Source organism: Staurois parvus, unplaced genomic scaffold (assembly GCF_062004578.1).
Source record: "Staurois parvus isolate SC_StPar_1 unplaced genomic scaffold, SC_StPar_1.0 ptg000530l, whole genome shotgun sequence".
NCBI lineage: Eukaryota > Metazoa > Chordata > Amphibia > Anura > Ranidae > Staurois > Staurois parvus.
In genome coordinates this window covers 4,146,768-4,172,676 of record NW_028318326.1, presented here as the reverse complement: position 1 = coordinate 4,172,676, position 25,909 = coordinate 4,146,768, and the positions used below count along the sequence as shown (strand labels likewise).

The 25,909-nt window shown below is 39.6% G+C and overlaps 1 pseudogene; it reads right to left on the bottom strand.

The window, feature by feature from the left end:
- Positions 1-1,346: 1,346 nt before the first annotated feature.
- Positions 1,347-1,482, bottom strand: LOC149451587 (U2 spliceosomal RNA; annotated as a pseudogene).
- Positions 1,483-25,909: the final 24,427 nt, after the last annotated feature.

Here is a 25,909-nt window from a genome sequence, read left to right as displayed (position 1 = left end):
CAAAATAAGGGCGGCATTGCATTTCTGACATGACTTGTATTGCATTCCTAAAATGACTGGTATTTAAACATGGATACAGTCCAGTATGTTCAGGTGGTTATTTGTGTATATATATATATATATATATATATATACCCACACACATACACACATATATATATATATACACACACACCCCACACACAAACAGTATACACACACTGGGGTTGATTTACTAAAGGCAAATAGGCTGTGCACTCCAAGTACACTGAAAGTGCAGTTGCTCTAGATCTGGGAGGAACTTGCACAGAAACATGCACGGAAAATAAGAAAACAATAATTTTTGCTTGCACATGATTGGATGAAAGAAATCATTTCAGAGCTTCCCCTCGGATTTAAAGCAACTGTACTTGTAGTCCACGTGTACAGTATATTTACCTTTAGTAAATCAACCAATAACTTTCTGATCACCCCTTTTGCCACCAACAGAGTTCTGACTAGTTGAAGCATGGATGCTACTAAACCTCTGAAGGTATAATGTGATATAGAGCACCAAGCCATAAGTAGCAGGTCCTTTAAGTCCTGTTAAGTTATAAGGTGGGACCTCCATGGATTGGGCTTATTTTTCTGGATAATTTGGAAGCCAAGGAAATACCTTGAACCTGTTGTGTTGAAAGAGAAAGGGCCCTAGCCCTGATCTCCTGGGGAGAAAGGCTCCTGACGGGCACTGAGGCACTTACTAGATCCACCCGGCCGAAACCAGGTGGACCCCTTTCTTCAGGAGGCCTGCTGAAGCAAGGCCACCCCGAGTGCTAAGTGGGGCTCTTCTGAAAGGAGATCCTATGAGAGAAGGAGACCCTGACCAAAAGGCCACTTGCCTATCCCCCCCCCCCCAAGACTTTCAGGGCAGGCACGAGGACCTACACCCTACTAATCAGGGAAAGTGAAAAGTGCATACAGTGCTGCGCAAAAGGTGCAAGTGACAAACAAACATGAAAAAAAGGGGAGGGGGAAGTGGATAAGTGCATTTAGTGCCATATTGTAGAACCATGGCAGGCCGTTCAGCCAGCAATAAAAAATTCCTCTGGTCAAAAGGCCTGGCCCTAGAGTCAGGTGTGAAAAAATGCGTGACTGGTGTAGTGACCAAGGTGCCTAAAACTCAAAGTAAGCTTCCTCATCGTGAAAATTTCGGTACCCCTGGACTGCCACTCCAGGGGCACATACACCAAGGGTTCTTTCTCAGCCCCATCCCTAACAGAAAGGCATCAGAACTTAGAAAGCTTAGGGAGAGCCTTGTCTACAACCAGGGACAAGCCTGGTACACCAAGCCAGAATCAACCCAGGAGGAAAAAGCTCCCCCACCATTCTAACCATTCCCCCCTAATTACATCAGAAGAAGTACTAACCAGCACCCCCACCAAAAAGAAGGCACTGGCATTCCCTCCCAAAAACTGATAAGAACAGATACTACACTTGATCTTAGACAAAAGGCTGAGAAGCAATAATCAATGTTTTCCACTTTACTTGTCAGTGGTCATAAACTTATGGCTGGTGGGTGTATAGGCAGACATAATCTAATGCTCAGACGTAGACAAAAATTGACGTACTGATGGAGACACAAACATTGACTGATAAAAACAGTAACCAATTTATGCAGGTGAAGTCTGAACAAGGACATTAGAGGGGAGTCAGATATGTAGCGAAAGTTTAACCACCCCCAGATAAATCTGTCTGTGGTAATGCTACAAATATCCATGCTTGGCTTAGTCAAGCTTGCATATTTATGCTATTGGGGAGTGAGGCCCTCTACATTTTCAACCGTCTACATCTTTAACCGCCTTCCACCCGCCATATAAGGAAATATGGCCCTGGGACACAGCAGATCATCGATCACAGTAAAGAGCCAATGACTCTGCCATGTGATCAGCTGTGTCCAATCACAGCTGATCGCATGTAAACAGGAAATACAGGTTATCGGTAGTCCTCTCCTCATGCTGACAGTGCGTAAGGAGAGGAGAGCCGGTAAGCAGAATTCCTCAGAGGGGACATCTACACTGATCATCAGTTCCCTGATGATCAGTGTAGCCCCATCAGTGCCACCTGTCAGTACCCATCAATGCCGCATACCAGTGCCCATCAGTGCATATCAATGCCACATATCAGTGCCCATCAGTGCATATCAATGCCACATATCAGTACCTAGCAATGAACATCAGTGCCCATCAGAGCTGCCTTTCAGTGCCAACTATCAGTGACAGTCAGTGACGCCTATCAGTGACACCTATCAGTGCCATATATGAGTGCTGCCTTTCAGTGCCCATCAGTGATGCCTGTCATGCCCACCAGTGATGCCTGCCAATGCCCACCAGTGTCACCTATCAGTGCCTCCTCATCAGTGCCGCCTATCAGTGCCCATCAGTGCAGGCTCATTAGCGCACATCAGTGAAGGAGAAAATGTACATAATTTTATAACAAAAACTAAGAAAAACTTTTTTCTTAAAAAATTTTAGTCTTTTTTAGTTTGTTTAGCAAAAAATAAAAAACCCTGTGGCGATTAAATACCACCAAAAGAAAGCTCTGTCTAAAAAAAAAAAAATGTTTGTTTGGGTGCAGTGTTGCATGACCACGCAATTGTCATTCAAAGTGCGACAGCACTGAAAGCTGAAAATTGGCCTGGGCAGGAAGGGGGTAAAAGTGCCTAGTAAGCAAGTGGTTAAATTTGCAGCTTTCATTCAAACAACATTTTTTGGTCCCATCATGTAGGTCCTTCTTTAGGGTGAGAATACTGTGTCCTTGTCTCACAAATGTGATTCTCCATTGCCACTTTGTCACATGGGCTCCAGATGGAGTCACAAGAGGCCATGCCAATGGCAATTTCCAAAGCATGGTCCACAGTTTCCACCATCCAGAAAACCTACCCCCTGGGAATGGACAGGTCTTGGCTGGGGCTGCAGGTGATCAGCAGTGCTGCAGCAAAGGACAAAAAAAAGTGAAAAAAGTATATTATTTAAAAAAATGTAAATTGTTGATGATACCCAAATCTACTTTAAGCACTGATGGACACAAATAGAAAGACCAAGGTGAATTGGCAGTTAAAATAGGCTCCATGTCAGGATCACTTCAAGCAGCTCAGCCCAGTTAGGGGAGATCAGCCATTTTGCTTACAATGATACATACCTCCAAATCTTCTACAGAGATAAAGAGGGACAAGTTTTTTGCACAAAATACGTAGGCAAAGGATACTTCCCTACTACCCCCCCCGGATTATATGGATCACAAAAAAATATGTAGAGACTGATTAGTACATTTTTACCTCTGTATTTCCTAGAAGCTTTTTTTCACTAAGGTGGCCAAAGCGCAGTAGAGCTGCAGTTCTACAGCCGTTAATTGCCCAATTAAAACATGCAACCAGAGGGTACCATACACATGTGGTGGCTGTGATGCTTTTCTTTGTGACTATGGCAAATTTCCCTTGACATGTCCAGTTTCACAGGTACCACTGCCCATCACACTTGTCCATTGAAGACAATACAGCCTCACTGCAACCATGAGCCAAGTGCTTAGTTTGTTAAGTTTCTATATCAAGTTCCTGTTTGATGGAGAGAAAATCCCAAGAAAACACACACATTCAGGTACTTGCATGATCTCCTCCTGCCTGGAACCCATTCTTCTGCTACCTGAAAAGCAATCCAACACAGATCACTTTCCAGTGGGAGGTAGAAACTACCATTGTGTAAAAGAGGCCTTATACAGGCTTTTCAAAATACAAATGCAGTAAAATAGGGTTTGTTGGGATTGGATGGGTAAACAAGCTCTTGGCAGACAGTTCAATAAACTTAAAAACCACTTTATTTATCAGTAAACAGAAAAGTGACTGTTTTAAGCTTCAGTTTAAACACGGCAGGTAAATCTTTCCATAAGTACAACACAGTATTACATGAATAACTTTCAGCGTCCCAGCCCCAGCATACACAATATTTCAAAGTCTCTGGAAATAGCAAGCTCACCCAGCAGGTCAAAGTCAGATTATCGAGACATCCAGGTCTCTTCACTACAGACAGCAAAACTGCCATCAACCAGCGACTTTGATCAGCTGCTTAATGAACAGGACTAAAGGGAAAGTACCTGCCATCTACAATTAACCCCCTCCTAAACCTGCCTCAGGCTGACTCTCTACAGGTTGGATACAAGGTTTAGTGTGCAGCATAGCACTTTTGACAATAAAAAAGGTAATTTTTTTAATAAGATATATATATATCATTTTAAAATTGGGGACATCTTGGATAGAAGGATAGAGGGATTGATCCCAAAATAGAGACAGTTGGGAGCTGTAGTCATAATTGTCATGGCTTACTGCAATTCTGGATAAATGTTTTTTTCCTGCCAAATGATTTGCTGTTCTGTCGATCCAGTCCTGAGATTTACAGAACCGCACTTCATAAAGGAATACCATGGTGTCCTCTCTTTATTCCCAGCCTACTGATTGGACAGTGAAAGAGCAGGAACACACTGATGAGGTCATTCTTCTATTCACTCTATTCTCAGAATATTTGCATGCAGCACACCTGATTGGCTTCCATTCCTACCCCTGCCTCTCTCAGTCTAAGTGTTGCTGTACAGGGGATGCTGGAGGCTGATACCAAGTCAAAGGCACTCACACTCTGGGTTGTTGTTAGAAACCACGGGGCCCCATAAAACCAACCCTAAAACCCCTTCCCCCAGAGAAAATAAAACAAAACCCAGTTATGAATGAACACAGTGAGTGATCAGTACTGGTCACTCATTCTTTTCATTTAGGAAAGGAAAGGGCTGGTAAATGTGACATATTTACTAGACCCTTCCCTCACTCTCCATCCTGATTGATCCTATTGTGTGCTTAAAGTTGTCGGTGGGAAGGGGAGGAGGAAATGTGGTAGTAGTGTGAGGGCGGGGGCACACGGGGGACCTAGGCTGTAGGAGAAATGTATGGAGCGAAGGGATGGTTTTTCGAGCAATAGGAGGGGCAATTACTGGGACTAATCCCCTGTCTCTCTCTGCTTCAGCAGTGGGGGGGAGAGAAGAAGCTAGCTTTCAGCTGCTGCAGAGAGAGCCATACAGGGGATCTGTTCCAGTAATTGCTCCCCCAAACATGCCGATCACCATCTCTGCCCACATCCAATTCATCCATATGCCTGGGCCCCCAGCTGGCCTGGGCCCTATACAGGAAGACTGATGCTACCCCCTTAACCATGGCCCTGCTTACACTAGTTGCATTACAAAAGTATAATTTGTTAATAAATACTTAGCTTTATAAATATGTATCCTTCTGCCTTGAGTTAATCTTAAAACTACCCAGGGAAAAAAATGCATTCTGACTTTATAAACAGCATGTGATGTCTTCATAATGTTGAGTTTACACAAATATTTTCTTCATACTGAGGTTGTATTGTAATAAAATTAATAATACCAAAAGGGACTATACTATCAATATGACAAGAAATGGAAAGAGATCTTTCTTGTGAGACATACAGTGTATGACAAGTAGGGGGTCATTTAATTTAATGATGTCAAACACCCACAATGCACCTGGTTGCCAGTGAGCATGTCATCTTTGCCTGTACTGTATATAAGTGACATGAAAGATATCAGAGCAGCGTTGTTTATTCATGGCACGAAAGTACTAAAAAATATAATGGGATTTAGAAATGCTGTCATACTGATTCATGCGAAAAATATTTTTTTTACTCTAATTTATGAATGTATTCATTTCCATTTCCTTTTCCATGCTGTTTCAGTGATACCCAACCATCTATTATTTTATGTAGCCTTAAAACAGTATGCTTGCTAAGTATTTCCTTGTACACAGCATTTATCTGAAGAATCCCTAAGGCTCATTTTACGTGGGTGGTCGGGGGGGTAAACACTGCTGTTAGTGGGAAAGGAGCCTAAGGCATGCCATAGATGATGTGATTTCCTTTCCTGCAACCATGGGTTGTAGGAAAGAACATTGCTCGTTTCCCCCATTACCACAGTCAGTGTTGATGGGGAAACCCCTGCAGGGGGGGGGGGGGACACAGTGATTATTGCTAGTGGCCATAATTACCTACAAATCCAACATGCTGAATGTACCCAAGTCAAAACAAAATCACAAAATCATACAACAATCTAAACGGGTACAATCAGCCTGACCATAGATGGTTAGAATTTCAGCCAGTCCCTGCTTAAGCAGATGAGATTTGAACCATCTATGGCTTAACAATAGCCATACATGAGATGACTATCAGGAAAAAGGAAATTGGAAATTTATAATAATTACCATATGTTTGGGGCAATTGAGGGTATTGGCAATCTGTGTATATGATAATTATATTACTTTTGCTTTTGTCCTTGCAAGATATGAAAGCTCAGAGTTGATAGAGCTTTTATTTGGTGGTATTAGATCCCCACTGGGTTTTTTATTTTTTGTGATATAAATTGAAAAAAGGCTGAAAATTTTGTAAAAAATAAACATATTTTCTACTTTCTATTATAAAACATACCCAATAAAAAAAATCACATTTCTTCATAAGTTCAGGCCAAAATGTGTTCCACTACATGTCTTTGGTAAAAATCCCAATAAGTATATATTAATTGGTTTGAACAAAAGTTATACCATCTACAAACTATGGCATATATACTGTAATTTATGCAGCTATGACACTATACTAGTAATGGCAATGATCAGCGACTTATAGTGGGACAGTGATAGTATGGCAGGCAATCTGGTGCTAGCTGATGCTGGCTGGGAGGTACACTGACTTACTAACACTGACGTCTATAGTGACACTAATACAGTGATCAGTGCTTATACTGTACACTGCCACTGTACTAATGACACTGGCTGGGAAGGAGTTAATCTCTAGGGGCAATCAAAGGGTTAAATATGTACCTACAAATGTGTAATGTGTGTTATATGTGCTGCTTTTTGCAGGGAGAATAAACAGCCAGATCACTGTTCCTCCTACATGGAGTTCTGTGTTTTGTAAACACAGACGTCAGACGTCTGAGTGTGATTGGACACAGCTGATCAGCTCACTCCAGACAAAATCATTGGCTAAAATCAGCTGCCAAACTTGTACTGTGTCCAATCACAGCACAGGTAGAAAGATTGCAACATACATGTACTTCACCTGGCCTGGAGCTGTCACCCACTCACAGTACAACTACTATGGGCAGGCAGAAAGCGGTTAATCAACTTCTGTCTAAGGCATATGCCGAACAATTTCCCAACAATCAGTGTCTGCAGCCAGTCAACTGTAGCCACTGATCAGTGCATTCTGGCAGCAGTGGGTGCCACTGTCAAAATACAATGTCCCAGAGGTGGGGATTCCTCCATTCCCTTCATTTGTATAGATGGAGGAATACATTTTTTTTTAACACAAAAACTACCAGTGTATGGCCAGTTTTAGTATCTCACCTTCCCAATCTATAGCGTGACATCTTTTTGCAGATAGCATCAACAATACATGACCGCATGATAATATCCAGTTCCGCTGTATTACTAGGAAAACAGAAGAACATAAACATTTCCAACCGTGTCAAAGTTTTGTTTTAAAAGGGAAGACATGTTTATAGCCCTTCTCCAATTAATTAATCCAAGTCGTAAAGAAGTTATAGTTGCCTGTAATAATACTCGTGATGACTACCATGCCCACTCTGGAAACTAGTAAATTCATATAATTAAGAAAGTATAAATTCTAATACATATGGAAAGCAATTTGCCCAGTCACTATGTTTAAACAAAACTGTGTTCATTAATATTGGCGACAATGAATACTCCCGGCCTGAAGGCAGCACATTATTTAATTTATGGCCTATGCCGGCCTATCTGCCAGGCACCAGGGCAAGGAATGAATCATTTCTGGAAGCTGGCACAGAACATATAAAGCATGTCGGTGCAGCTATGCCACCTCCCTTCACTTCTACCTCAGCAGCCGAAGGTCATATGCAGTTCACAATCCTCTGCATGACATCCCCAATTATACTGATTCAGTGGCAGAGATTGAAAAATCTCAGCTGCGGAATCAGATTTAAAGGTACAGGTTTTGTCAGACCACTGGAGACGTAAAGACGTGCAAATTTAGGCATTTGCTTTGTGACAGTGGATGACTCTAAACAGGGAAAGCACACCTTAAAGACTTGAGGGATATTCTTAGATTGTAAGCTTTAACAAGCAGGGCCCTCTGTTTCCTCTTGTACCAAATTGTATTGTAACTGTAATATCTACCTTCATTTTATAAAGCGCTACGCAAACTGTTGGCGCTATAGAAATCCTGTATAATAATAAGAAGAATAAGAACCTCATTTAAAGTAATCTTGTCACAAACCCAGGCAGGTGAAACTGAATATACAATGAAACATTCATGAACAAAGGTTTCCTTCAGTGAAAAGTGCAATTTTAAAATGATCCAGAGGTGCAAGTAGGTGAAATTATATGCAAATCTTACTATGCCTGTAAAAGTCAAGATTTGCTTTGCACTTCTATTTCCTTACCATTTGTAAGTTTCACAGTAAGGGGTCAGGTACAGGGACCAGTAGCTATAGCAGTAGAGAGGTTTCCACCGACCAGCTGGATAAGTGCCAAAGGAGGCCACCCTAGTGGATGACACTGGCTCACCAAGGTGTGGGGCCTAAGTACTAACCGGTATTCACCAAAGCTCCTGATAGAGGAGCTGGATTTTGCTGCATGTCAGTACCAGGTTGCAGTCCTCAGGATCGCCCCATCAGGAGGTGAACAAGCCAGGGTCCAGTAGCAGATAATAGCAGGAAGGGATCAAGCAGAGGTGTAGCCAGTAAAGAAGCCAAAGGTCGATACCAGTGGTTGCAGGTTGGGATCAAGCAGAAGCATAGTCAAGGAACAAGCCAAAGGTTAATAATGAATGGTAGTAAACAAGCCAAAGGTCAATACCAGTGGTTGCAGGTTAGGGTCAAGCAAAAGCATAGTCAAGGAACAAGCCAACGGTTAATAATGAATGGTAGTGGAGACAAGGACAGCTGCAGGTACACAAAGGAGCAAAATACCAAGTGAAGAGAGCACAATAATCTAGCACGCAGGAAGTGCAGAGACATGGCTTAAATGAGGCAGTTCATGTGAATTAGTAAAGGGTTCAGGGTTCACTAGAAACAAGACACAAGGCAAGATTGTCTGAGGAATCAGACAGGGAGCAGTCCAGCATCTCAGGTGACTCAGCAGGAAGGGACACCACCAGACACAGCAGAGGCTAGACATGTGCACACCTGAAATTTTCATTTAGTTTTGTTTCAGACGCATTGTTCATTGAAGAACTTTGTTTCATCATTCATTATGTTGAGCCGATTCATTTTCAGAATTTGTTTCATATATCCGTTGGTCTGGGTGGATTCGAAAAATTTAGCAGTTTTTTTTTCGGAAGATTGCTCGATATTAGTTTTTGGTTACGATTTTCGGGTGGATTCGCTGTTCATTTATTGAAACTATTCAGTATTTTCGGACACAACAGAATAAATATAATACAAACTTCGGTGCCCCTGAATTTTTTAAACCTAAGAATTGCAGTAGACTGTGGAGTTGAACTGACTGTAACAATTACAAATTCAATATAAATCACACATTTACTGGATTCAGAATTATCAAACTAATTCGAAAATTTAATTTATTTCCCAATGTGCTCGACCTACTACTATTGCACCCTACTATTGCACCATGTGATATCATCCGAATGAAACAAATGCATTTGTTAATTTTGTTATTAGCTTTAGTTTTAGCTTTGGATTTGTTGACATTCATTACCAGGTCCATTCAGAGATTAGTATACATCCGAATCTCCGAAAATCACATTTGTGTCTAAAAATTGATTTGTTATGAAACAAAGCACACGTCTAGCAGAGGCTTCAGGTTCAGATCCGGGTCCTGGCAGTAAGTAAACACACCCATCAAAGAGAAGGACTAATGGGGAGGTTTACCAGTGTGGTGTTGGAAAATGATTAATAGATCCAGAGATATAGTAAGTGGAGTCATATGCAAGTCTCACTTTTTCCATAAAAGTCCAAAGTGGTCCTGTGCTTCCATCTCCTGAGCCTCCCTATTCATAAAAGGCCACGTATTGCACAGAAGGACCAATGAGGAGGCTCAGTCAAACAAGGCCAAGCTGGAAAATGGTCAACAGATCCAAAAATTCAAGTGAAATTATATGCAAATCTCACTCTTCCTGTAAAAGTCCTGGTTGGCCCTGCTGCTTCCATTTCCTGTGTCTCCCCATTGGTAAGTTAGGCTGCCCAACACACAGAAGGACTAGTCAGGAGGCTTGGTAGTGTATGGACAAGCTGGACTGTTAAAAAAGAAAATTGAGATCTGCCCATAACTAAAAATAAGTTAATCAATTTGCACAAGTCAGTACTTGGAGTGAATCCTGTGGGTTGGCTTGGAGCCAGGGATTACTGGAGAGCAGGCAATCATTTTAATGGAGAACTTAATTTCATTCTGTGAACTGGACCACTTACCAGTTTATTCTATGCCATGAACAAGAATGCTGCCTAATAAAGAAGCACTATATTCCCATACTCCCTAACTAGGACAGTACCTAATAGGAAAGTATACCCTCAGCAGGAAATTAAGTCAATCGAGGAAGACATTCTCACCCTATAATCTTCTGTGGTGTTAGATTGCAGTTATGGTAATTTATGCAAACATATTATTTATTCCAGCATGCATCACAATATAGTATCATAAAGAAAAAACTCTTTTAAATTGAAATGCAAAGTTTCCCTTGGAACTTTTTCATTACCCCATATAACTTAAAGTGGTTGTAAAGGCTGAATGTTTTCTACATTCACAAATTTCACAATTCCTGCCAGGGTATACAAACGTTTGAACACAACTGTGTGTGTGTATATATATACACTATATTGTCAAAAGTATTTGGACGCCTGCCTTTACACGCACATGAATTTTAATGGCATCCCAGTCATAGTCCGTAGGGTTCAATATTGAGTTGGCCCACCCTTTGCAGCTATAACAGCTTCAACTCTTCTGGGAGGGCTGTCCACAAGGTTTAGGAGTGTGTCTATGGAAATGTTTGACCATTCTTCCAGAAGCACATTTGTTAGGTCAGGCACTGATGTCGGACGAGAAGGCCTGGCTCGCAGTCTCCGCTCTAATTCATCCCAAAGGTGTGCTATCAGGTTGAGCTCAGGACTCTGTGCGGGCCAGTCAAGTTTCTCCACCTCAAACTCGCTATATCCATATCTTTATGGACCTTGCTTTGTGCACTGTTGGAACAGGAAGGGGCCATCCCCAAAGCAGAAAATTGTCCAAAACGTCTCCATCTGCTGATGCCTTAAGAATTCCCTTCACTGGAACTAAGGGGCCAAGCCCAACTCATGAAAAACAACCCCACACCATAATCTCCCCTCCACTAAACTTTATATTTGGCACAGTGCAGTCAGGCAAGCACCATTCTCCTGGCAACCGCCAAACCCAGACACGTCCATCGGATTGCCAAAAAGAGAAGTGTGATTTGTCACTCCAGAGAACACGTCTCCACTACTCTAGAGTCTAGTGGCAGCATGCTTTACACCACTGCATCCGACGCTTTGCAATTCGCTTCCTGATGTAAAGCTTGAATTCAGCTGCTTGGCCATGGAAACTCATTCCATGAAGCTCTGTTGAAGTGCTAACATGAAGGCCACACAAAGTTTGGAGGTCTTTAGCTATTGACTCTGCAGACAGTTGGCGACTTCTGCACACTGTGCGCTTCAGCATGCACTGACCCCGCTGTGTCATTTTACGTGGCCTACCACTTCGTGGCTGAGTTGCTGTTGTGGTATAATACCACTAACAGTTGACCGGGGAATATTTAGTAGCAAGGAAATTTCACAGATGGACTTATTGCACAGGTGGTAACCTATCACGGCACTACACTTGAATTCAATGAGTTCCAGAGAGTGACCCATTCTTTCACAAATGTTTGTAGGAGCAGTCTGCATGCCCAGGTGCTTGATTATATACACCTGTGGCCATGGAGGTGATTGGTACACCTGAATAAAATGATTTGGAGGGGTGTCCCAATACGTTTGGCAATATAGTGTGTATATACACACATGAGGGTTCTTCAAAACATTTCTGCACTTTTTTAACATGTACAGTAAGTATAAAACTGGGAAAACTTTTTGAAGACCCCTCGTACATATACAAATGACGTCATGTGCTTTTTTTCACACATGCACCATAGACACTACTAGCTTGTTTTCCACAGCAAATTAATGTCATTTTGTATGAAGCGCATGAAGTTATGTGCTCATCTCAAAAGGTTAGCACCTTGGTTGGTTTTTGATGCTCCATATGGCCCTGTTGGGAAATTGTCTCTTGTTGTCCTGATGACATGTTAAAGAATTTTTCAAGGCCACACAATGTTCCTTTCTCAATGTACAGAAATACTTGTGCAAAAAAGATTACAGATACTTATCAGTACAATTATATACAGTACCTTGAGTTAGAGACTCTGTGAGACTGAAATGTTGGTCTATTAAAATTGATACAGACAATACCTGTACAAATGATTGTACATACTCAAGATGTGTTGGTATACCCAGATGTGGAGCCGTGCCTTTTGTTCAACTACTTCAAAGCATTTACCTATCTAGTGACCTATAAATACAATATATGGCATTCAGTGCAGACTTTTAAAGTCTTCAATTCTTGATCAGAGAAAGGACAACTTTCCACCTTGCCCACCAACTGCTAGAAGTTTAGTGAGACAGAATCAGTGGGCTCCCTAACAGAAAGCCCAGAATGCACTGCAAAAAATATTGAAGCACCCTGTATTAAATGTTTATTTGCAAATAAATAAAAATTTCACAAAAGTAATACAGCAAGATGTAAATCTGTAAACCTATTTAACAACTAAGATGTAAATTTAAAGGAGAACTAAAAGCAAAACTATTTTTTTTTCATTTTGTATAGAGCAAGGGAGGGTTATAACCCCTGTCATAATTTTTTTTTTCTGCCATCTGTGTTCCATTGCGGAGATTTCCCTTCACATCCTGTCCCATTGCTAAACAAGAAGTGAAAGGAAATCCCTGCATTACCTTGGGGACGCCCAGGTCACCAGAACTAATGTCCCCATTGGAAGATTTCCCCTCTATTACTTTTCTGGGGACAACCCAAAATGTGTGATTTTCTTTTACTTTCACTTTCATTGGTAATGGTAAACAGGACAAATAGAGCGGGTGAATCTCCTCAATGGAGGCACAGACAGCAATAAAAACTGACAAGAATTCTAATCCCTCTGCACTCTATCCAAAACTAAAAAAAAAAAAAAAAAAAAAAAAAAGTTTTGCCTTTAGTTATACTTTAAATATAAGATGCACCTTTGCAAACCTAACATTTTAAAAATGTAGTAAAAATTTGCTGAAAAACTATTGGAGTTAATCAAATTAGATTACATCTGTCATTCAGGCGGAAAAGAAAACATGAACTCATAATAATATAAGTACACTGCTCAAGGGCTGCTCTTTTCCAAACCAGCCTCCAAGGGTGCAGGCTAGAGTCCTTTAAGTCGTCACTGAACCTAAAAGAATGGCGTCCACCCTCCACATGTCCACCACCAAATTTTCTTTATGTTAATTTTTCACAATGGTTACACTCCCCATCAGACCCCTTGCTGACGTATTTTGCTCCAACTGAACTTCATTATAGAGGTTAAGCTGGCAATAGCTATCCCATGCTAGTAAAAAAGCGTATTCAAGTTCCAGTTGCGAGACAAGGCTACATACACCACACTACTACACCACATCCTTTTAATTACTCACAAAGGTATAATTACATGGTTAGATGAACTCATGTTATTTTTTATGTTAATGTAATTTAAAAATAAAGCATATTTTCATTTAATTATCACTATAAGGTTTTTTAACAGCAAATTTAATATGACTTTCATATTTTCAAATACTTAGGTTTTATGACTGTATTTCATATGCAGATTTGTATGGTTAATGGCTGTCTGCCTATCAGGCAGTACAGCTATCAGTCTTGCTGAATGTCTAAGATAATACTCAATTCATGTCCACCCCTATGTATACAATACATTGGAATTAATGCCCAGTGGTATCTCACCAAGGCCAGGAAACATCATCTACATGACTTTACAGCTAAAGTGAACCTGCCCCCTATATTCAGTTACCATGCATTTTGTTTAGTTGCTGTCTTGTAATGTACTTGTATAGTTTTTACTTTCATGTTGTCCCATATTGCTGTAATAAAAAAATGCTGCTCTAAGTTTTGCCTCTAGTGTCGGTTTGTGCAGTCAGCACCCAAGCTGAACAACTCATGTGAGCAAATCAGAGAGAAGACATAGAAAATATAATGTTCTCTGGAAATGTCACTGTACCATGCTGCTATACCAGAAGCACAACATATGTATGAAATATGTAAGTAAACTTTTCTCCATTATATTATCATCTGGGTATTTAAAGTTATTCTAAAGGCTTAAATAATAATAAAAAAAAAAATAACAAACATGTCTATACTTACCTGCTGTGTGCAGTGGTTTTGCACAGAGCAGCCAGGATCCTTCTCTTCCGGGGTCCTCCGCCAGCGTTCCTGGCCTATTGCTCCTGGCAGCTTACAATGGGGGCACCTGATCATGTGCACTCCCCATCCTCTGCTTCGTGTATCCATTCATTTTTAAATATACATTTCAAATATAGTGTATGTCTTTAAAAATACAAATCTACATTTTTGGAATGCAATTACAAATATATGTAAAAATATATGTTAAATTGACTTTTTTATATGTTAAAAAAAATCCGAAGAATATATTTAAAAAACATATATTTTTAAAAAAATATATTTTTTATATATTTTCTTCAGATTTGTTTTAACATATAAAAAAGTAATTTTAATATATATTTTTACATATATTTGTAAATGCATTCCAAAAAGGTAGATTTGTATTTTTAAAGACATACAGTATATTTGAAATGTATTTTAAAAAATATTTTTCATATATTTTGTAATAAAAACGCATTTCAACATACAGTATATATATATATACATATTTATTGAAATATATTGAATATGGCCAAAACTGTAGCATTTCAAATATATGTCAATATATTTGGGAAGAATATTTTTAAAATATATTTCAAATATATTTTTCTTCCATATGGGTAGCCAAGACTCCAGTGCACATTGCTGTATCGAGAGGGGGCTTAGATGAGTATTGGGAGGGGGAGGCTGTGGGGGATTACTGCACACAAGGTATAATTTGAGCCTTTAGAACCACTTTAACAAATATGGGTGATATACTATATGTATCCACTGCAGTCCTTGAGAAATACAGATGCAATTCAACTGACCACCATCCTTTTGGTTATACGGTATGTCTTTACAAAACCAATAGGAACATATTCAGTATATTTCTGCAATAAATGCACATTTTCTCATGGTTTGTCTCTTTAAAAATGCTGTGAATACAAAAAGTTAACTGTTGTTCCTGCTAGAATTTGTAAACTTTTAATTTATTTTAATTTCAGTGTAGTAGAGGCAGTGTTGTCCCCCCTTTATCTAAATTTCACATCAGCATGCATCTTTGCATGCTGATATGAAATCATCCAGTTTTTTAAATGTTTTCCTGCTTTACTCACCTTTTTTTCTTGCACTTCCCTGTTTCCCTGAAAGCAGTATTGACGGAGCCCCTGCTGCACAGATGCCCCTGGGAAGGCAATATTGCCATTGCCTTCACCTGCAGGAAAATCCCATACGTAAACTGTGAAATCTTGCAAGACTGTCATACTGAACTTGAGCTATGAAGCACATGACATCACTCGCTTCATCTCACGTGTTGACAGTATCATGGACTAAAAATGGCGGTGCAAGAACGGGGACCTACGAGGCAGGACAAAAGTAGGTAAGTAAGAAAAAGTCACAAGGATATACTGTAGATATGTATGGTTGTTTATTTCCTCTCTATTCAAGTATATATGTTTATATAGTAGGGTTGGGTTGAAGGTCTACTTTAATAGTTCATTGATTTTCTGGAAGGTATTTTTCTGTAATTGCAGTATTATAAAGACCCAAAGCATTAAAGCAGTATTAAACCCAAAAGCAAAAATTTATTATTTTGCAGCACACCGATTCTTAGATGCGATGGCTGCATTAGTTCTCTTTTTTAGGCTTTCTTTCTTCTTTTATTTCACCTGGTGATCCAGCCAGTAAGTCTGTTGTTTTTCAAAAGAACAAGCCCTCCAGCAGAATGCATCAATTGCAGAGATGAGACAAACCATTTACCACTGACAGGGGTCCTTATAATGATCAGCCTTTATTTATTTATCTAAAACATTTATCCCAAAAGTAAAAAACAATTGTTGTAACCGATTATAAAGTGTTATCTGGAGTTTGGCTTCAATTTATTAGTGTACATCTAACACTTCCGTCCACCCAGATTGACAATACTGCTGTCCAGAAGTGCCCCCTGTGCTTCTTCATCCAGAGTGGAGGCACTCTAATACAGGAAGTGTGTTACTGGCCACATCACTAGGTGAAAACAGAGGGGGGAAAAGCCTAAAAAAGAAAACTGATGCAGCAAACACATCTAATGATTGGTAAACTGCAATATAGTACATTTTTGGTTTTGGGTTTATTATTATTATTATTTTACAGGATTTATATAGCACCAACAGTTTGCTCAGCACTTTACAATATAACGGGAGACAATACAGTTCAATATAAGAGGGTTAGGAGGACCCTGCTCCTTGGAGCTTACAATCTGAGAAAGTTTAATACCACTTTAATAAATGTCTATAAGTAGCTGAGGTGTACTGATTTTTATTTTTTATTTTACCTAAACATTCAAAGGCTGAATACATGTATATCCAGTATGTGTCTACAAAAACTTCAAGAACTGTATCTTCAGCTTAAAAGACATCAAAAGGGAGAAAGAGACAACATTGCCAAGTGGTCTTTGAAATCAAATAGGCTTGAAATAGCTAACATGAGTTACTCTGTCATTGGGGAACACATAAAAACTTCCTTACCTGCAAAGCCGACCTTCATTGCAGAATTGCCCAATATCATCTAGACTGGCAGCTCCTAATTTTTCACAATTTCAGATTCTGCGTTCACATAAGCCATGAGCATAGCTGTCCACTTAAACACTCAGAATTCCCCCAAGATGAAGTTTTCTTCTATTTTGATACAATTTCCATTCCTGACTCTATCTTCTAGTGCTTAACAAGGATTACCCTGCAAATGTGAGCACAACGAACTACTATAATGCATGACTCTGTTAAAATCTACTGAGGCTTTGCCTGCTTCCTCCATGCATACGTTTGCATTGAACCTAAAGTAATATTTATGGATTTAAGTCACCTTCTGTATTGTTGTAATATTTTTTTCCTTGAGCTTAAGTGGCATGGTATTAGTTAGCAAGCTCGTAAATCCATTTTGGCCATTTCTACAATTTGGGTGGAAGCGGCTGTGTGAACGACGATAAAAGTATAATGGACAGCATATTGGTCAATGGGAAATAAATTATTAACCGCTGTTTTATGACTGTGTTTCCTGAACAATTACACCAGCTGCATCCAACATAAAATAGAATTGTACATGTAACATTACCTAGGAACAGGCTTTATACCAAGGGATTATTGCATAATTGGAAGCCCTTCAACAAAAGCCTCCCTGCTTTACCTTTAAACTGCTGAAAATCCTAGAAAATCAGAAGGGATTCAGCCGAATTTAGCAAGGGGTGGAAAAGCATTTGCCATAAAAACAAGAATGTGTTTGAGTTTGGTGATGACCCATAATTCTCATTGGCTTCATAATTCTCAGTTGGAAACATTCCTTGCTACCCACAAAGCACATGTTTTAAATTAGGCGACACAGATCATGCAGAACAGGACATTTATTTTCGACTACCCTACTGGAGAACATTAATTTGCTAATGGTTTTCTTTGCCTTGTTAATATAAAAGAATAGATCTCACACTGCTTCCAACTAGGCAAAGCCACATTGTAGTCTGGATTCAACTTTTCCTGCCAAGTTTTGTAAGCTTTAAATAAATACTTAGCTGTTGGTGGTCAGGTTCATCTAAAAATGGTCTACAATTAACATAGTAGTGGGTTTGCTATATTGTTACAACATAGTCTAAAAGTGCCTACAGACATTACAACATATTCTCTCAACTTGGCTGTTTAAAATTGGACCAAGAAATGTATTTATATTCATAAGCTTTGTTTGATGACTGATGGTTAAGCTTGCTTGGGGGAAGAATCATTTAGCTGGGATTGATTGTCCCTGCCAATTGCTATCTCTCTCTTGTCATATAGTACTGTGCAAACGTTTTAGGCAGGTGTGAAGAAATGCTTTAACGTAGGAAAGCTTTCAAAGCAAACGGAGGAAAAATCTAAATCAAATCAATATTTGGCGCATTTATTCTTACACTTGCACAAAGTCAAAGATTTTGTAGGATCAGAGTCAGGTGTATGATTAACCAATTATGTCGAGCAGGTGCTTATGATCATCAATTTCATATTTAGATTGAAATGCAATCATTAACTGAAGCAGAAACAGCTGTGTAGGAGGCTTAAAACTGAGTGAAGAACAGCCAAACTCTGCTACTAGGGTGAGGTTGTGGAAGACATTTTCATGCCACAGGTCATACACCATGGCAAGACTGAGCACAGCAAAAAGACAGAAGGTAGTTTTACTGCATCAGCAACGTCTCTTCAAGGCAAAGATTTCAAAGCACACTGGGTGTCTTTTTTGAAGAAGCACAAAGAAACGGGTGATGTTGATGACTATAGAAGCAGTGGTCAGCCAAGGAACTCCCAGGCACACTCATGTACTGTCCAAAGAAGTCTGGCTAAAAATGGTCTTCATGGAAGAATTGAGGTTAAAAAGCCATACCTCCGACATGGAAACATGGCTAAAAGACTCAGCTATGCATGAAAACATAGGAACTGGGATGCAGACAAATGACAGCAAGTGCTCTGGACTGATGAGACAAAATTTTAAATATTTGGCTGTAGCAGGAAGCAGTTTGTTAGTCAAAGGGCTAGTGAGCGGTACATTAGTAAGTATCTGCAGGCACCAGTGAAGCATGGTGGAGGTTCCTTGCAAGTTTGGGGCTGCCTTTCTGCAAACAGAGTTGGAGATTTGGTCAGGATCGATGGTTTTTTCCATGCCGAGAAATACAGGCAGATTCTTATCAATCAATAAGCTGCTTAGGAGAAATATTTTAGGTGAGTATTTCCACTATCTTGTGAAAAAAATAGCAAATGAAAAAAAAATATAACATACACAATTGCTACACAAGCCATATTGTAACTGAATGTTATTTAATATTATCTTTCCTTTTCAATCGGCTCTGTAATTTTAAGTAAAACTCAATGCAATAATGCAACCTGGAGGCATTCTGTGCACCATTGGTGCATGGGACACCCCCAAAAATGTCATTTCCTGCTTGTGTAATTTTCCCATAAGTCTGCACTAAGATACAAGTCAGATTGTAGGCATCCACTGTAACAAAAAGGTCATTTTTGTCGAGACACTCTCAAAGGGTTGTTCACTTCTACAGGGATGCAGACACTGCATTTCCCTCATTAGAAAACTGCAAGTGCATCTGCTGGTTAATAATGAAAAAGCCATTCAGATTCACTCTGCAGACAAAAAAAGCTTTTCCTTCAGAGCAGAAACAGGTAGGAATTTGCAACAAACTTTGTTAAAATCCATGCAATGTATAATGATCACCCAAAGGGGAATGTTTGTTTTCTCAACAAAAGTGGATTTACTCTTTAAAAAATGTTTTACTCTATTTTTCTTTATTTGAAGACTATAGTGTTTTTTTTTTGGCGGGGGGGGGGGGTGGAGAGGGGTTTATTTTATTTAATTAAGATTTTAGAACCCTTTGTATTTGTTTGTGCATTAAAAAACAAAATTTAAAATAATTATAAATAAAAAATAATTTGAAAATGTTAAAAAAAATTTAAAATAATTATAAATAATATTTTGGTACAAGAATGGGCACAGGGTATCTGAAAGGAGCTGCCATGATTCTCAAGAGATATTTAAAATCCACCTTAATTTTGTCTTTCCCACTGACTCCACAGTTTTTGCAGTAATGCCAAAATTCTCACAGAAATATTCTTATTTTTGAAACTTTCCAAGTACATGAAAACTCTCAATTTCACTTGTTTTTATGCATGAGTAACCAATATTGGTTACGTATGGAAAGACTATTATACTGCACAATTTAGTTACTAAAAATTTCAGCCTGAATTTGAAGTTTGGAGATACAATAGAAACTTGCTAGAAGACTTTTTCATTTTTGATTTTGAATATTTACATACCAAATTGGATTTCCAGCCATTAATCCTAGCTTAATCCTTTAAAGACATTAATATAATTATATCCATTTTAATACAATATCCTGTGCAGTAGAAAAGTTTCCAGAGATGATTCCAGTATTCTATATAAAAAATGTAATTTACAGAAGAGAAATTACATTAAAAAGTAGTATATATTGCATTAAATGTGTCTTGATTGCTGGAAATCTAAATGGTTAGTACCCTTGTCTTGCAGTGCTGGAGATTATAGTTCAATTCCTTTGAACAACAATGTCTCTTCTGAACTGATCATAGAGTGCATGTATGTTTGTTGCAGATACTAGAATGTAAGCTCCTCCGAAACAAGGATTGATGTGAACTTAGAAAATTGCTGCAGACTATCCTACCAGTATATAAATATGGGAAATAAAATAATCTTTAATTCCCTAAGTTAAAATAGTGATTTTAAAACTTGTGAGGTTTTTTTTAATAAAAATTATTAGATTTCTAAAAAATAAATATAATTTATGTGTCTTTTTCCCCTGTTTATTCTATCATAAGAATGCATTGAGGACACCGAAGGCAGAAGAATACTTAATATCAACAGACCACAAGGGAGATATATTTAGGTGAACTGCCACAGAGTTCCATCGTTTGCTTTTATGACTGTACATTAAAATTTAGTTCTATAGATAATTGTTCGTCTCTCCTCAATAAAGTGAGACAAAAATGAAGGGGTTTTAATAAAAAAGGCCACCTGGGGGAAATTAGAAAGGTTGATATTTCTTTGTCAAATTACATTTAGTAACAAAAATAATAAAATATCAGCAAGAATTAACGATTATTAACATGCACAGTTGAAACAAAACAACTTGGGGAGTGTTTGTGTAAGCTTATTGTAATGCTTTTATTTCCAAGACGTTAAATCAAAAATACATTTCAGTTCTGCAGATGTTTTAATTCTTTTTACTAGATATCATAGCTCTTCCTTCCTTGAGGGCAGGTGAGGATCTTAGGGAGCTTCATAATCTTGTTTGCTCTATACAAAACAGAAAGGAATAGCAAGGTAGTGCAGGACTTGTGGCACTTCTCACAACCTTTATAAATGCAAATATGACAGCTCTGCAGGGATGGGGCTCTTTGGAGAAGTGTTGCATAAAAAGAGGTGGTAGCATAATTTATATTCTTTTTTTTAATCTAAAATCATAAAAAGCAAATGTATTCTTGTAAACATAAAATATTGAGGGAGATTTACTAAAATTGATGCACACAGAATCTGGTGCAGCTGTGCATAGTAATCAATCAGCTTCTAGAATTTATTGTCAAAGCTTAATTGAACATGCTGAAGTTAGAAGCTGATTGGTTAATATGCACAGGTGCACCAGATTCTGTGTGCACCAGGTTTAGCAAATATGCCCCGTTGTGTCCTGAAACTTTTTTGCCTAAGCTTGCTATCAGATTCTCCATGAAGTGTACATTTACATAGTCTGGCTGAAAAAGAAGACATCCATTGAGTCAATCTGTCAGACATTTAGCAAATATTTAACCTGGCCATACACTAGTAAAAGTTTGTTTAATATTTTTAGTTTTAAGAACATTTATTCAATGTTCTAATTGTTAGACTGATCAAATTGACCTTTGTTCGATGGAACAGGATGGTTTTATCTCCTACCACACAGCACTATGCCGCCAACACTTAATCATCCCCTACCTAAACCATTTAAAAAGGAGCCCTTTATACAGTAATTCACCAGCGCAACACTAACACTTACCATAAACCCTAAATAGTGCCTAGAACTACAAATGGTAACTGCCCCAACCTATAGCTGGCCTTTGCGGCAAGGAGCACATGGAAGGGTGATGTATGTCAAACAACAACAAAGAAAGATTCCCAGCTCAACTTACCAACCAGCTTGCAACCAAATTGTCCTGTGTAACAGTTCACATTAAAAAGAGAGGTTTGGACACTGGACACCCAGCATATAGCACAACAGCAGCAAAGGTGTCCAGTGGTCACCCTCACCAATATATCAACAGTACAAACAAACCAAATTGTCCTGTCTAACAGTTCAGCTTAAAAACAGGGATTTAGTTTGCACACATTTGCAAATACATGCATAATGCTGCAGAGTCCAGTTGGGGTAGTTGCTGTTCTTTGTACTATTGGCTTCTTGGTGAGGGGATGCACTGGAAACCTTTGCTGCCACTGTGCTATATGCTGGGTGTCCAGTGCACCCCTGTGCCTTCAAGGAGGGGTGGGTTCCCTCCAGGCTTAACTGCCCTCAATCTATCTATTATTATACATGTGCTTCTATTATGGAAGCTCTCAAAATTTATAGAGTTAGGACTACAGAACACTGGGGTACTGTGAAGAGACTCTGAAGCTTACACATGTATTTGCATATGTGTCTGTGTGTGTGTAACACACATTTGCTGTAATGTCAGCTGTCAGATGTTAAAACCAACACAAGGCGGCAGTGTTCTGCAATTCAGTGGTACTCACACTCTGTAGAGCAGCCCTATGGATCTTGTATGCTGAACCGCAGGACTTTGCTGGGGAGCAGTGTATCAAAGGACTACTTTTCCCAAAAGAGCTGACGTGTTAGCGGAGGAAGATATACTATATTGCCAAAAGTATTGGGACACCCCTCCAAATCATTGGATTCAGGTGCTCCAATCATCTACATGGCCACAGGTGTATAAAATCAAGCACCTAGGCATGCAGATTGGTTCTACAAACATTTATGAAAGAATGGGTTACCCTTAGGAACTCAGTACCGTGATAGGTTGCCACCTGTGCAATAAGTCCATCCGTGAAATTTCCTTGTTACTAAATATTCCACGGTCAACTGTTAGTGGTATTATAACAAAGTGGAAGCAACTGGAAACAACAGCAACTCAGCCACGAAGTGGTAGGCCACGTAAAATTGGCAGCACAGGTCAGCACATGCTGAAGCAAACAGGGCGCAGAAGTCGCCAACTGTCTGCAGAGTCAACAGCTAAAGGCCTCCAAACTTCGTGTGGCCTTTAGATTAGCACAACAACAGTGCATAGAGAGCTTCATGGAATGGGTTTCCATGGCTGAGCAGCTGCATGCAAACTTAGTGGTTAAAAGACAAGACAATTTGGTTGATTGCAGGCTGGTTGGTCAGTTGAGCTGGGAATCTTTCTTTGTTGTTGTCTGAAGTGCCTAAAACTAACCTCTAAACTAAGGCTGGCCATAGATGGAGCAAATTCCTTTTTTGCAAACATAGACAGTGTTGAGAGGAAAATCCCCCCATTGTGTTCCGGGGGATGGGGAGAACACAGTGAATATTGTTAATGGCCATAATAGCCACAAGCAATAATTGCATGTAAAATCCAGATCGATCGATCAAACTGGGTACATCAGTTGCTTAACCGGCCGAGATTCGAACTCGCTATGGCTGGCTTAAGCCTAAAATAGGCCTTATTTTTCTGCATACTTAACTTATAATGCAAATACTAGAAGCAGTCCCTTATAAAGAAAAGCCTCAGCCTCTTACCAAATGTTGTTGATCTCCTACAGTAACAGAGATCGGTATGCACTCAGTGCAAGTAAGCCTTTATGGAGCGCTAGCTTGCACCAGTAAAATTCATCCGACTTCCAGGCAGCCAGACAGAAAAGGTTAACAGCACGGCATACGGAGCATGATTATCCTCCAAAAGAACCAAAGTGAACCAGCATAATGGTATACGCAAAACCAGGTTCCTTTATTACCTAAATCCACAATAAGCAAGTACTTACACAGCCAAAAGAACAGAGTACACAAACTGAGAACGCCACAATTCTGGGAAACAACGGGCACAATGATGTCACCGGCCTTCCTCTATAACCATGGTACTTAGAATCCTCAACATCCAAAACTAGAAATTTGTGCACATGACCAAGGTCCTCTTTCTGCAGCAAGTGACTCATCAAGTGATAAAATAATTTCCTTGACTCCTTCATGCCAGTTTGCAGAATGGAAACTGGCACTGTGGAAGAATTATCAGAAGGAGAGGAGGAGAAAGAAGGTAAATGGCTGCTCTGTGCTTGAGAGGTAAAAGGAGAGGAAGGCTTTAATGGTAATTCAACTACCTTGTCCATGTGCTCAGTGACTCTCAGAAATAAAAGGCAGACATACCCTCGTCCTAGATGCCTGACCATTGATTAGTCCTGTAGAACATGATTGCCCCTACTACCTCTACGAGCAGAACCTCTCTCTCTCCCTTTAAGCCTGTAAGACATTTTGAATAGGGGATGCTCTAACTTTAGTGGCAGGTATGGCAAAAGGGGGAACAAAGATGAAGTGCTTTGGTACACACAGAAAATGTGTAGGACACCAAATATGTAGCCCCTCACACTGCAATTCACATTAATGTGGGCCAATATAGCACTGTATTCCAGTTCATAACTTTCCCTAAGCACAGACTACCAGCTCTCCCTTTCTACTCTAACACACACTGACAAATGATTTGCTGGGAATCAGTTTATATGGAAGTGGCTTGCACATAACAAAGACCTCTTTATTGGCCCTTCTAAGCCACCTTACCTTAGTTCAAAGGCAAGTAAGTGCATTGGTAGTTGGTTGCTTTAGTGGAGAAATTGTACATTAGCTCACTGTGTCTTTGAAATGCACATGGATTTGCCTCCAGCCTATGTTCAACCCAAGCCTAAACCTCATCCCTAGTTTAGATATACAGAAAAAAAAACCTATGTGCACCTTAAAAATGTTAACGTGGGTATGGAATGATAGGGGGCTCCAGAACTCTGTATTATGTATTTTTTACATTACCTGACACTGCGTTTTTTTTTTTTGTACAAATCATGTTTTCTATAATGTATGGTGCCTTATGCATATTCCTATTCAAATCCAAGTTCTCTTTACAAGTTTGTACTTTTTTTGCATTTAATTGAAACACAATAAAAAACCATTGAAACAGAAAAATGTTAAAGTGGTTGCAAGGTCTATTTTGTTTTAAGCCCCTTTCCTCTTCTTCTGAGGTCTTCCACCAGTGCTTTTGGCTCCCCATCTATCCCAAGTGCCCCCAGAGCAAGCTGGCTGCTGTGGGTGAACTTGTGCAGGCGCCAGCCTCCCAAGCCAGGCTGTGTGCATCCACAGACGCACACAGTGCAGCTCTGCACCACCCCTCACTCCCTCCTCACATGAATTTGACTGACAGCAGCAGGAGCCAATGGTTCCCACTGCTCTAAGCAAATCCTATGAGAGAAGGGAGAGGAAGAGAAGACCTGCAGCTGGGCACACCACTGGATTGAGAGAAGACTCAGGTAAGTGTTGGGGGGGGGGCAATGAGTGGTGAAAATTTTTTTTTACCTTAATTAAGGGAATGTATTAAAGTAAAAAACGGTTTAACTTTATAACCATTTTAAGCTAGAAGCATTGTGAAAAGCAAGCATCTAGGGGTGTCTGAACATACAACTACAGTAGTTAGCTTGGGCAAGTATGCTAAAGTTTAAAGAGCAATTTGAATCATACACTCCTGTCCAAAGACCCTCACTACTGGCTATAGCTGTGCTCATGTAAAGTAATGGGATTGCAGGCCTGGTGAGGCTTATCGTTAGAGTTGGTTTAGTTCCCAAGTTAAA